The sequence below is a fragment of the Pyxicephalus adspersus genome, chromosome Z (assembly GCF_032062135.1).
Source record: "Pyxicephalus adspersus chromosome Z, UCB_Pads_2.0, whole genome shotgun sequence".
Lineage (NCBI taxonomy): Eukaryota > Metazoa > Chordata > Amphibia > Anura > Pyxicephalidae > Pyxicephalus > Pyxicephalus adspersus.
Window position 1 is genome coordinate 17926330 of NC_092871.1, and position 14541 is coordinate 17940870.

The window sequence follows — 14541 nt, forward strand, 5'->3', positions numbered from 1 at the left end:
GAGATTGAGAACGATGAGTCTCATTCAGTCCTTGAATCCTGGTATCAATCAATCAGCTATGGCAATGAAATTGAGAACGATGAGTCCCAACCACCCTCTGAATCCTAGTTTCAGCTATGGCAATGAGATGATTGAGAACGATGAGTCTCATCCACCTCCTGAATCCTGGTATCAGCGATGGCAATGAGATTGAAAACAGTGAGTGTCATCCACCCCCTCAATCCTGGTGGCCTATCATGGAGCCAAGGCTCCCTCTAACACCATGAATCACCCTCAATATTGACTACTACCAATCAGTGATCAACAGATGTTTAATGAGCTAGCTGATAACCAATTAGGAAGAAAAAAATCTCACAAATCCCACATTTCACTTATTCTCATGTATGTGACAGAATAAGTGTTTTATTACTAAATGTCATTGATTTCCAAGTCTGTGATGTTTAAGAGGCTGGCTGCTAAACTGAAAGCTAGAACTTGGCTGTGGTGCAGAGCTTTAAGAGCAAGGTTATGGCCCAGCAATGATTTCAAAGGTTCCAGGTTCGCTTCTCGCTTCTCTCTTCTTCTTTTTTCTTTCCCCATTGAGGACTTTCCACTTCTGAAATAGAAGAAAGAACAGAGTAATCATTGAGCGGAGGCAAGTAGCTCAGTGGATAAGAGCAGTAACAAGGGCGCCATAAACACAAGTTCAAATCCTGTAGTCCCCAGGTCAAGTCTGAGTGAGTTTGGGCGGACAAATATCACTCAACAAAAGCAGTCAACTTGAGTTCAAATCTCTGAGTGAATTGGGCGGATATAAATCATTCAGTGATGGAAGCACCATAGTCCCTCGGATCCTGCAGAACCCATGCTCAAATCGCTCAGTGAAAGCTTGGAGGCCATGGACAACCCACCAGTCCGCTCCAGTCTCAGGCCGCTGAGGTCTGTAATGCCTGTGGGCAGCACATTAGGTTGTGGACCCCCCGCCTCTTCTGGTCCATTGTCTGTGATATCATTGCAACAACTACAATAAATATGGGCTGTCTTACCAGGGCAGCCTATTCAAAAAGTGGGACTTAGGTTTTTTTTGGCCTCACCCCATATATATATACACACACACACTACAGTGCCTGAACCCCCTCACAGTGGGACAGGGTAATGGAAACATTTCCCACAGCCCTTGTCACCACAGAGGGGGTCAGCCACTGCACCGAAGACTAGCTTGCTCGGGGATTCAAACTCAGATCTCCAGCACACCAGTCCACACACATACTCACTGAGCTACAACTGCTTCACACTTACCTAGGTACTACTTGTCCTACTTCACAAGTGCACAAGCTAAAAGGAATAAAAAAAAACCGTGGCTCCTCTGGCTTTACACATCTTTGGCAGGGGCCTGCTGGCTGCTCAATCACAAAACGAGACTCAAACCATAAAAAAGGACACCTTTCAATATCAACAACTCTACACAATGGTCAGCATTGGAGCAACCAATACCCCTCCAGCTTATCCTGGCACACAGTAAAATAGGGATGCCCATATATACGGGTCTCCGAAGAAAAGAGTCCCCAACCTTGCCTTAAAAATGTAAATGGAAGAGAAGTTTTAAGCTTTCAGCCACTGCTAAATAAACTTCTATTGTCTAAAAAAAATATAGTGAAATGTATTTACAATGACAAGAGAATCGGAGATCAGTCAAAGAATATTTACTGATGATGAAGTCACAATTGCAGACAAACATATAAATGGATACAACCATGAAGGAAAAATCTCCACTCTTTATTGGGTCTAATTAGCAGGAATTGATTGTACTGTATATATTCACATTGCTTCACTTCTGCTCTACCTCCCTCTTGGAAAGGGAAACTTCCACTTTGACATACCCCCGACCACCCCAGACAGGAAAGCGAGATATTGTGGTGACCCCAGACAGTTTCATCGGAGCTTACCATAATCTGTCACCTCATCAGGCAGGGTGTTTTCACATGACCAGGGAAGTTCGGACCTACCAGCTCTTTCACCATACCAGCAACCCTCAACTTGACCACCTTCTCAACCCCCCCCCCCCCCCCCCCCCCCCCCCCCCCCCCCCCCCCCCCCCCCCCTTAACCTGCTTACCAACCAACCCCGCCAACGAATTACACAAACACCAAGTTGCACTTAAATTGGCTGGCAAGCAGCCATTTATTTAAACAATAAATAAATAAATAACCATAAATAACCATCAATTTAAATAACAAACAAATCAACCTCAATTACATTAACAATCTTAATAACCATAATACAAAAATTAACCAAAATTAACCCCCATTTTTATATTAACACCACAACAGTACTGTTTTAAACCTTAGCAACCAGGCTGCAGGTCTCATAAGGCATAATCCGTACTCCACCAGAATTCCAATCCAAATGCACCACCTTGGCCCCTAGCCACCCAGCATTGCCTCAAGAGCCATAACCAACATGCTTCCATAAAGCGGCCCTTACTACGGAGGATCCCTCTTACCACAAAGCACCATTTTTCATGTTCAGGATCCCTGCCTTTAAAGACCCCAACCGCCACCCATAAAAGCCCTAACAACTTACCAAATGCAGGGAGGGTGGGCAGAGAATGCTGTGTTCCCTCTAGGCTGTCTATCTTAAAAGAGGGCCTCCTACTTCCTCCTTTTAAACCCCCCTCTTTCCAAACACCTCCTCCTCAAATCTCGTGCTAGCACTATCCCCCCTACATCCCTCGGACCAAATAACCCTTTCCTACCCTGTTGCTGGGGCCTCACACTCTATCATTGCAGGCCCTGCGCCTATCCTTGTATGTCTACGGGCCTCACTGTAGGCAGCAATCTACCACAGTTTCTTATTCTTTGTGTCATACGTAACGATTGTTCACTCTGAAATAGAAAATACAATTCTACATAACTGGTTACCGAGGTGAGAAATGTCACACATGGGATGTAAAGCAGAAATCAAACCAAAACAATATTTTCACTTATTTGTTATTCAGTAGGGAAGTGTAGGAGAGGAGGATGAAGGGTATGGGAGCCAGCAGTATACAAGGGAGAGCAGTCCTTAAAACAGATCCCTTGCTAGCCATTGTTCTCCAATGCATATTAAATAGGAGAACTATGTCTAGCAAAGGATCAGTTTAAGGACTCCTTTTATTTAATCTCCCTGGCGGTAAGATTATTTTAGTATTTTTAAATGTCACAGCTGTACATTTAACATTTAAAAATACTAAAATTTTAAAATTACCCGCTTGTCCCACCCCCAGCGCACGCCGCCTGCACGTACATACACACCTCGCATGCCTGCCTCGCATCTGCATCCCATGGCCTTGCATCCCCAATGTTCACACGCCAGAGATGCGAGGCCAGGGGACACAGATGCTGGGCATATTTACACACCCTATATTGGTATATTAGTATATTGTAAAAGGGGACTATAGAAACACATGCATGGAATGACCCCCATAACCTCTATACCTGGAAATGAGTGTCACCTAAGCCTTGTGCTTTGTGACAGAAATAGGATATTTTAGGGACCTCAGTTCCACCACTGTACAAGAACAGTAGCCCACAAGGACTAAGCAATATGGTGCCGATTACCCAGCACCATCTTCATGCGGAGTCATGGAAAAGGTTTTACCATGATGGACAGAATTAAGCCCTGAAAAACTTATAAAGGCTAAACTGTAGCACATAATAACCAGGACCCTAGGTATGGGGACATTCAACCTGGAGCACCCCTGGAGATGGATGGAAGTCAGCAGAGGTTAAGTACAAAAGTGGGATGCAGAGAAAAAAAGAAACAGCACAGCAGGCACACAGATCACAAAGTACATATCTAATATTACACACCATCCAAAACCAGCTTAGCAGGAGTTCAACATTAATAAATCTTGTGATATCACTGCAGATGATGAGGATTGGAATGTGACCCCTCAAGTGGATAATTCTGCTCCGTTACATCATGGGGCTTCAAGACACTCATTCAGATGGTTCTCTTCCCAATGGGACCTGTAGGAGAGGAAAAGGTTTGAGGGTGAGACAGGAGAAATACACAAACCAATATTCACCATCTGAGGCTACAAGACAAATGGCGGGATGGAGATGGAAGATAGAAGACCCATGGCAGGTATGAGGGAACACATTTTTGGGAGAAAAGGTGAAGTCACCTGTCAGTGCTACATGATAAAGAGAGACAGGTGGAGTTAATCAGAACTAAGGTTTGTTTTATCAAATAAAGCTGCCTGTGAAATGTTTCCACTCGAGGTGTGTGTGTACAATGACATTAGATCGCTGTGTGTGTAAAGGCCACTTGTCATATTCTATAACCAATAACTATGAATATGCCCTTGGGATGACATGTCTATCGGGATTGTACACACCCCTCAGGATGACACATGCAGCTTTTTAAATTTTAGAATATTCTCCATCCCTTCACTCAGACAGATACAGGGCCCCTGCCAGTCACATTTATCCTCTGACTCCAGTGTTTTTGTAAGTGTATCATTCCCTTAACCAAGTGTGTCATTCCCTTAACCATGGCTTGCCAATTGACATTGGAGCAGCATTGCAAAATTGCCACTTGGCAAGAAGTTTTTCAATCCCCCACTACAGTTCAGCGCAAGTTTGAGAAGCTTTATGGCCATCACGCTGCTCCAAAGCGTAACACAATGGGCTATTCGTGGCAAATTTCTCAAAACAGGATCTGTTCTTTACAAACCGCACAGCAGAAGGCCTGCTACTACCACCACCGATGAAAACACTGAACTCCTTAAGGAGCAGTCGTTCACGCAAAGCCAAGGAAAGTCCTTCAGGAGGGCTGCACTGGAACTCAGCATCCATAAATGCTTGATACAGTGGCTGCTTCAGAGAGTGATCAAAGCTCTATCCAAATCAACTTCAGGGCGAAGATTATGATGGTCGTGTGAAAATGTGGAAAACACTCCTACACCATTTCCAAAACGACCCTCAGCTCTTGGAAAACTTATGTTTCAGCGACGAGTCAATCTTCTATCTCTCTGGTCAGGTTGGCTGAAAGTTGTTGAAAATGGGGACTCTTATGTGAAGGTAAACAACTAATCTTTAAGTCGTTTGAATGTGACGGCAAGCCTAGCAAGTAAAACAGCAACAACTTCTATGTTGATGCTATAAATATGAATAAACTCATTTTTAGGAATTCATTAAAAGTGTATAGTGACTTTTGGGATTCCCAGTGCAGTGTATGTAAGACAGGAGTTCAGAGTGTGTGACAAGTGCAGTGTGATTGAAGTAAGAGATGAATTCATAGGGTATATATATATATATATATATATATATATATATATATATATATAAAACACAAGTGTCATTCTTCAATGCTTACAATGTAAAGTAGCCTCTATTATATACAAGTAGCATACAAAATAGATAAGTCATTTTTTAGAAAGAAAGTAACAAACGTTTTGTTTATTTGCCCAATTGCCCAATAGCACATGCCCACACACTTTGAAGGTCCTTTAACCTCCTCAGTCTCTATGGATGTCATTGTGTTTATGGGTTATGTTCATTCATTGCATGTGATGAGTTAAGTGAACATGACTTGTCATTGCTGTGCAACTAGCCTGGAAATCTGTCAATAAACCCAACAACTTGTTTCTGCGGACGATTGGAATTGCTGTGTTTTTTTTTACAATCATAAATAATTACCAATATTATGGTGCCCTGACCACTGGACAGAACAAGCCATGTTTTTTTTTTTAATGATTTGTGACCTGAAAGAGAAATCTGTGACCAAGGATCGGTAGGGAGTCGATTTATTCCTCGTGTGCAATTTATTCCAAGTGTGCGTTGACACCCTCAGTGACAGGATCCAGGGTGGAAGGACCCAGGAGAGAGACAGAGTGATGAGATGACCCAGAGATGAGATTGGGATGCAGAGAGGAGAAGCAGAAGTGGCTAAATTCCTGAAGTGAAGCTAAGTAACTATTTGTACAAACTGTTATATGTTTAAAGTAGGACAATAGTTTATAGCATTGTTTTCCTGTATTGTTGATGTCTTCATTGTTTTTCATCAGTGCTTCTCTGCCTGTTCATCTTTCTGTATATATTGTTACACTTTTGTTAATTAAAAATTTTGATTGTGAGGGGCAGTAAGCATGCTGGAAATTCATAGAAGAGCAGGAAGTCTGTAACCTGCCTGATTGGGCCACAGATAGCCCATTAATTTCTGTAGCCAGGGAACTGTCTAAATATCTACTCCTTGAATAAAACTTTGGGTGATGAATTTGCTGAACAAGCAGATGTTTATTTAACGATAATCAAAAAACATTAATAAGAAACACAATAAATAACCAATAAATATAAACATTATTTAAATAACATACATTAATATAAATTACCATATAAATCAACATACCATTAAAATATAAATCCAAACAATTCTTCAACCAATAATAATTATAAACCTCCAAACCAAACCCCCATTTTAAACCACCATGGCCTATTGCACTTTATTCACAACCATCTTTAGTTTAAACCACCAGGCTGCAGGTCTAGAAAAAGGTAAAGACCACTCCAACCAACTATAATTTACCGTTTTATAACACACTGGCCCCTAGCCGCCCAGCACCGCCTCAGGGCCCTACCATGACACCTTTAAATGGGCACCCTACCACTGGGTTGCTCTTCCAAAATTAACCAAAAGGACTCTTACCCTCCTAAACCCCAACCACCACAGTGCCCAGGCGGGATACCTCATGCCTAAGCGCCCCTCCACAGCCGGAAAGCTCACTGTACACCATCCTGCAACCCCAAGAACCATATGTCTATCCCTATGGTATCTCCACGTCTCCTCCTCCAATTCTCTATGGCGAATAACAATCCCCCCATTCTGGGCCACAAACCTGCTCACCTCCTTATTAACCCTAATCCTTGCTTTGTTATCTTTTCTTTGGAGCACACCTCCCTCCAACTAGTTCTGGCCACCATATCTGACCAAACTATGACCAACCCTTGGAATTCCAACTTTAACTATAAAAATGAAAGCCTGACATCCCTGATCACCTCCCCCATAGATCTACAACCCATGTTGTTACACCCCCACCCCGCATGTATTACTACAGAACGATCAAACGCCGCAAATCTTTGGATTTCCGGTACCCCCCTGCTCTGTAACATCCCAGGAACTTTGAGCAATGGTACCCTAGCCTCCTCTCTGGATAAGCCCAGCTGCCTGCCTTCTGAATGGACCTCAGCCCTCCTGGTGTCCCACGAAACATAAGAATGCCCCACCGTCCAAATCAAGCAGGACCGCACACCTGAAACAAAACACAAACAGATAACCAACCAAACAGTACTCCCCTGACAGCCTGTTTCACCAAAAATTCCTTGGTAAAATCCTTCCCTCCCCTTAACTTAAAATAAAATGCCATTCCCGCAAGTTTCTTGTTAACAGATGCCACCGACACACCTCTAGTAAAATCATGTGCCAACCAAAACAACAGTATATGCACCGGTTCTACCCCCAGCCTACAACCCCCCAACTGCATACACAACTGCTTCGACTCTCTCCAAACTGCCGCATAATTTCCCCATGTCTGCTCATTTACCGACTGTTGAATCATATTACCAATCAATCCAGTGCAAGCCTCTATAACAACCTCCGGACAAGGCTGCCCGCGCTGCTCCACTTCCGGTGCCAACATGGGAAACCTGTCCCAGCGGAAACGAGGTAATGCATCAGCTATTACTCACCCCAGGAATATGACGCGCAAACAGATAAATGTTATGTTGCAGACATTTCAGCACTAAATGCCTCAACAGCTGCACCGCTGGCACTGACAAAACTGACAAACTATTATTAGCCTGCACTACGCCTAGATTGTCACAATGAAACCTCACCTTCTTATCCACCAATGCTTCCCCCCACAATTCCACTGGAACAACTATAGGGAACAACTCCAACACCACTAAGTTTATTACAAACCTAGCAGCCACCCATTCCTCTGGCCACGCCCCAACATCCCAATATGCAGCGAGCCTGCAGCATCTGTGTACAACGCCAAATCCATGTCGGCAACTGGCCCCTCTAACCACATAGCCTTACCATTAAATGACTCCGAAGTTTCTTCCACACCCACAAGCCTTCCCTAACTTCCTTAGACAAGCGCACAAAATGCAACGGCGACTTCACAAGCCATCACAGATGCCAGTCTCCTGCAAAAGATCCTACCCATCCGCACCACCCTACATGGATGGTCTGGATCAATGCCATCATTTACCCAACCCCCGGGCGGGAATGATAAATGATGGATTATCCAAAACGTACCTGGCTCCTTTTTGGGAACCAAGCCCAAAGGAGAAACCACCAAACCCCCCATCGGGGGCGCACAGAAAGGCCCACTCATCCTACCCAGACCCACCTCTTTTGCCAATTTATCTGTCACCAATGACGAATACCACAACGCTGATCTTAAATTCCTGGGTTCCACCGGAATTACAATCAAACCACAGTTAATCTGAAACCCCTCTGCAAACCCTTCCGCCAGCACCCTAGCTATCCGGTCAGGATACTCACTTAGGAAGGGGTGCATCCTTGCCAAGATCACCAGAGTCATTCCCTTTTCCACTGCCATCCCCACCCCTACCCGCGTCATGCCTGAAACACCTGGCAAGCCCACGGCTACCTCCACATCCAGAACACTCGTGGCAGAAATGGCAGCTTCCACCGAATTTACACATGCCCTCGTTGAACAACTGGCACACTCCGTTTTTTCTTTCTGGCTAGTGATCCACCACTTGTTGCCCACCGCCTCGCCTGAAAAAACTGTGTGCCACCAGGCCTCCACACCGACATAATCCGCATCCAAAGACCAATGTCTTTGTGGTCCCACCTCAAAGATGGCCGCACTACCTTCTGGTGACTAAATATTTTGTGGTACCCTCATAGAGCCCGTACGCTTCCCTAATGGTATCCAACTAACAAAATAGAGCACAGCCGTGGCTGACACTCCCCAAGAACACACACCAGAATGCTGAATGCCTGCAACCAATTAAAAAAGGTGCGAGGAATCAAGCAATATCTGCATTGTTCGCTGTCTTCTCTCCACCCATCCCCCACAGGCCTATCCACATTGAAGCACTCCAAAGTTAAAGAGAAAAAAAAAAATCAAAAAATATCAAGATATTCAACCTTTGCACTCGCAAACATTCTCTTTTAGGTGGGCTCCAAGGGGTCCCTCGAAGCAGACGTAAACTTTCCCTCTCGCTGAATCCCCCACGGCGTCTGCCGTTGCTGCCCTGTCTGAAGGTTCCTGGCCCCCTGTTGGCGCACAACCTGCCACTCCCTCCCCCCAACTGAAAATTCAGACCCCCCTTGCACCCTGTCCACACATAAATCCAGTCACCCACAGTCAAAATCGACCTCCTTAGCCCCGCCCCCACCTCTCTCAGTGACCATACAACCTCGCGCAGCCCCTCCAAAACTTTCTGCACCCCCCCCCACACAAACTGCACTACCACCATCCACTGACCTGCCCCAAGACCACCCAGCCCCTGTGCCCCTCCTCCACAGCAACTAGATGAATCAATACAATGCCTCATCCCCCTCCCCCCACCCCTCCCAAGGACCCCAACAGAACCTACCTGGCAGATCTGCAGCCATGGACTCTGCCGACATCCCAGAGCCCTGGCACGCCTATGCCAGATGAAGAGTGTTCCCCCTCTGATCGGGGAACTCCTGGGGATGTAGCCGCTTCCGCGTCACTTCTTGGAGGACCACTCAAGCCCAGAGCGGCTCCCGCCAGCCACCTGAGCAGAAGTCCCGCCCACTGCTGAAGCCCCCCCAGACGCAGGAGCATCCCTGGACGCGCCCCAGACTGGGCAGCCCCCCTAATCTAACTACCGGGGCCCACTAGCAGCCCCCCAATGACCGCAGCCACCCTATCCTGCAACCAGGCCTCACCCTGTGAGACTGCCGCAGCCCTCAGCTGTTGCAACAGAGTGTCAAAGACTCCATGATGAGGGCACCTACCTATAAAATTTTCTTCCCACATAAAATTGTTCCTCACTTCCGAACGGAATTCCTCTATTCTCCTCCCTCTTCACTTCTGACCCCTAGCTAATCCCACCCACCAATATTATTTATGTAATGTTTATATTGGTTATTTATATTGTTATCTCTAATATTATTTAAGATAATAAAGTTATCTAGTTCATATTTTGGTAATGGCCTATTGGCCATTTAGCCAAAATATGCTGTGGTCTTTATTTGGGGGGGGGGGGGGGCTAAGTGATAAAGTTGTTAGTGAGGTAATAAAAAGGGGGTAAAGGGGTTTGTAGTCTGAGGGGATGCACGTCTGCATAACTATGTTTTGCCACAGTCAAGTGTTTCTCAACCTTTAACATAGAAGAACCCTTGGTATTACTTTCAGGTCTTCCGGAATCCTCCTATAATTACTAAAAGCACAGCTCACAGTACATTAGTGATGTTAGTTTCATATATGCACAATGCAGGGTAGTGAATAACAGAGTGCATCCTCTGGTTGACAGAAATGTGGAAGGCAGGTCAGTGGAGTACACAGGAGGACATATTGTGGTCAAAAATGCGCTGTGGAGTACGTTTGAATGACAGGGTGCCCCCAGGTGGCCCACATTGCGTAGTGTAGGGTGGTGGGTGACCTAGGTGGTTGAAGATCCGCACTGTAGGATGGAGGCTTATGCCAGGCACTTGTGTGGCCAGAGATGCGCAGTATGGGGCGGTGGATTTCCCTGGGCTGCAGGGGTGATCTGGTTATTGAGTATTAAGGAAAAAAATCCATAGATTGTTTTTGTTTTTATTGGTGGGCTGGCCGTGCATGCCCATATTCATGGGATAAGCATTTCCTCATTAACCAATGAGTGTTAGGGATTAGTGTTTGATCTGTTTGCTCACCCCCCTCCTTTCACACCATGGCCACTTTGCCGCCTTTTTTAGCTGAGGAATCTCATATTGGACAAACGCTTTCAGTTTGCTCCCTGTTCGTAGTCAGGATCCCCTTTTGGGTCCCCATTTGGAGTCATCCCTTTACTGGTCAGATCATGAACCTCTGGATCACACTATTTGATGCAAAGTAGACCACAAAGAGGTCTCACAAAAGGAGGTAATGGGCAGCAAATGAGGATCTAACAGAGCACACAGTAAAGGCTAAAGGGGTACAGAACAAACAAGTAATGAGAAACTAATTGGGGCTCAAGTAATAAAAAAGAAAAGTAAGAAGCAAAGACAGAAGAGGTGCTAACTAGGGACAGACTCAATGAAAGAGCTTAAAAGTTAGCAAAAGGTGACAAAGGGAATAAAGTGAGAGTTTAAGTGGGACAAGCTCAGAACTTATAGGTCACTAAAAAATGTAAAAAAGGGGATAATGGGGCACCAAGATGGTAAAAATATGGAATATTAGTAGATGTGACTGTGGTGCAAATTAATAGGGTGGTGGTGTCTCAATGGATACAACAAAGGGGAATATTGGAATGAAATACAATCCAAAGTATGCTAACAAGATGCTAAAGGGGTGCAAATTAAGCACCAACAAGAATGTTGGGAACCAAGGGGTTCCACCAGTGAAAAATAGAGCTAAAGAGGAAAAATGTAAAGGGCAAACATTACTAGTTAATAGGTCACAAACTAAATAAAATGAAGCAAAATATAAAGCTGGACAAAAGGCGCTAAATGCTCAGATTTTCAAGGAATAGGGTAGAGGACAAATGAGATGAAAGAATAAAGCTCACGGGGGGATAAAGAAATGCCAAATAAAGAAAAAAACGGGCTGAATATGCACAAAGTAGATATTTCCAGGTTAGAAAGTAGCAACTAAAGATGCACTAGGGGTTAACGGGGTGTAAAGTAGAAGCTAAAAGGGGACAAAGTATATGACCATGGAGCACAAATTAGGGGATAACACGGCAGAAAGGAAGACACCAAGTAGGGCTAATGGGGTTCAAAGTAGAGGCTCAAAATGGCACAAAAGAAGCACAAGGGATGCAACAAAATAGGCTTATGGGGAACAAGTATGAGGAGCGACGTTTAGAACTATAAAAATAAAAACAAGGGGCTAATGATGTGCAAATTGAAAAAATAATAAAGACAAAAACAAAGGGCTAAAGGAGAGTTAAGTAAAAACAGTTTATAAAAAGGCAGCCTATATAGTATTAGCTGGGGGTCAAGAGCTAACATGGAATGAAGCAGAAGCTATTGGGGCACGGACAGAGTGCCAAGTAGGGGCTAATATGACATTCAGGACACATAATGGTAACTGGGTGCAAATGGGGCCATAAAGCAGAGACTGGAAAGGCTCAAATTAGAGGATTAATGGGCTAATATAGAGCAAGTAGGGGTTATGGGGTGCAAAGTACAAGCTTATGGAACAGAGGGCAAACGAAGCACAGAGTGGCCACTAAACAGGTGCCATGCGAATTACTAACAGTGGGTTTACAAAGCAAAAAGTTAGGTACTAACAGAAAGCAAAACAGGTGCAACAGAGGCCCATGGGGCATAAAGTGGAGGCTTTGGGGGGAAGAAGGCGCTATCAGCCACAAACAACCACTAAGCAGTGACTAAAAGGAATGCAATGTGAAATGAAGTAGGAGCTAATGAGGTGCAAAGGAGAGGTTAACATGCCACAAGAGGGGCATAACTTGATGCTAAATAGGACAACAAGGAATAAAGTCAGGGCTAAGGAAACAGAGTAGGGCTAAAGGGAGGCCGTAGCCCTAAAATATTAGGCACAGGGCCTGCATGACAGGGTCCGAGGCATAATAGGAGGGTAAGGGTTTTTTTAGAATTGGAGATGCTTTGGGAGGGGCAGTAGTAGCATTGGAGCGAGAGGTAGGAGGGGAGTTGGCCATAGGATGGGTTATAAGGGCGTGAATGGAAGTGGAAGGCCCTTTTTTAGGAATTAAAAGAGATTATTTATCTATTTATTTATTAAATGTTGTTAAATAAATGGCTTATTGCCAGCCAATTTAAGTCCAAATTGTGTGGAAAAGGGGAGAAGTGATAGAAGGTCCGAGCTACCATGGTCAAGGGTTAATATGATGCAAGGTGGAGGATTTCTGGGGTAAAAAGAGCAGCTAAAGGAACATGAAGTAGGAAATATTGAGGTACAAAGTATGCTTTGATAAAGAACAAAATAGGGGCTCAAGGGGCTTTAAAGTAGAGGAGTACAGAGTACTAGCAGTAAGCAAAATATAGACTAATAAGGTCTTAGCAGGATGTAAAGCAGGGGCTAAAAGGGCATTTATGGGTTGCAATGTAGTGATTTCAAGGGGACAAACAGGGTGTGGTCATTGAAGATCATCCATAGATACATTCACAGAACATACAATAACCCCACCAAATATGTAAAATTAGAGATTAAAAACCATAAGATTGGCTCAGATTGCTTTTCATCTGCCATATGAAGGCCACACAATAAAAAAAGCTGCCACTGGTCTCATTTAAAAGAGATCACTTATGTAATCCATTGAGGTAAAAGCAATCTAATGTGTGTGATCAGTGGCAATATTTATTATCCTATATAGACATTCCTGTCCCTGATATATTTTAACCGCTCTCCCACCATGTCTAATAACTTAGATTTAGATTTATACACTTATGTTGTACATTGTGTCCACAGGTAAGTTTTGCCCAGAGCCTCAATACCCCATGTATCCATCACTATACATTGTGTGCACACGATTGGTTCATTGTTTTATGACTGGATCATTGGGGGCTATAACACTCAATCCTTATTTTCAGGACGGCATGGTACAATGCTCCCCAACAAAAACCTGAGATGTGAGCTGCTTTATACAGGTGGGAGGAATATTAGATATTTCCAAGGGGTTTCTCAGGTGCTTTGATATATATCTATGGTTTTATTTTCTGTTCTTCAGTGTGTTCTGATTGTCTTTTAATTTATAGTTTGTTGAGGGGTTTTAATATTGCAGTACCTTTGTATACAGTTCTATGTACCGTAACACTAGGAGAACTTATAAAAATTTCCTTCTGTGTGGTCTTGCTCTCTATTCAGGGTTAGGTTGGAGATTTTATTGTCTTGATTGCTGATGTATAAATATATTTGGATTTGGGACAACAACAATTTGTAATCCAGGGTGAGGGTGTAATATGCTTAATTTCCCCCCACCCTGTGACTCCATATAACAGCAATACCAGTGCCTCCCCATTCCATCTGGCTGCAAGATACTTCAAAAGCTTGTATATTTGATAAAAAACAATGGTCCTGGAAAGTTAGTGTAATAGTTGGCTATCACTGAGATGTGAGCTGCTATGTCTTGCTCTGATTGTATCAGATCCAGCTTGTCTGCTTGGTGTTCTGATTCATCCCAATCACTGATCCAGAATGACGGCACAGTTCAGGGGCTGAAAAGATAAGCATTCTGTGCTCACCAATGGCAGCTCTCTTCATCTCTAAGTGGTAGGCACTCTGTACTACTACTTTTCAGGCCCCCTCCTCATAATATCACTTTATCCCAAATACCCTCAATTTTGTGCTTATTTCTGCTGCCCTCCCCATATAAAACTTGGCAGTCACTGAGGGTCCTAGAATAC

The 14541-nt window shown here is 44.1% G+C and overlaps 1 long non-coding RNA gene across 1 annotated transcript in view; it reads right to left on the reverse strand.

The window, feature by feature from the left end:
* Positions 1 to 293: 293 nt before the first annotated feature.
* LOC140343714 (uncharacterized) overlaps positions 294 to 14541 on the reverse strand; it is a 74448-nt gene continuing 60200 nt past the window's right edge. The window contains exons 2-4 of the long non-coding RNA XR_011923399.1: positions 3831 to 3989; positions 1279 to 1400; positions 294 to 595 (exon numbers count right to left, since the gene is read on the reverse strand). This is a non-coding gene — a long non-coding RNA (uncharacterized lncRNA). The remainder of the gene's footprint in view (positions 596 to 1278; positions 1401 to 3830; positions 3990 to 14541) is intronic.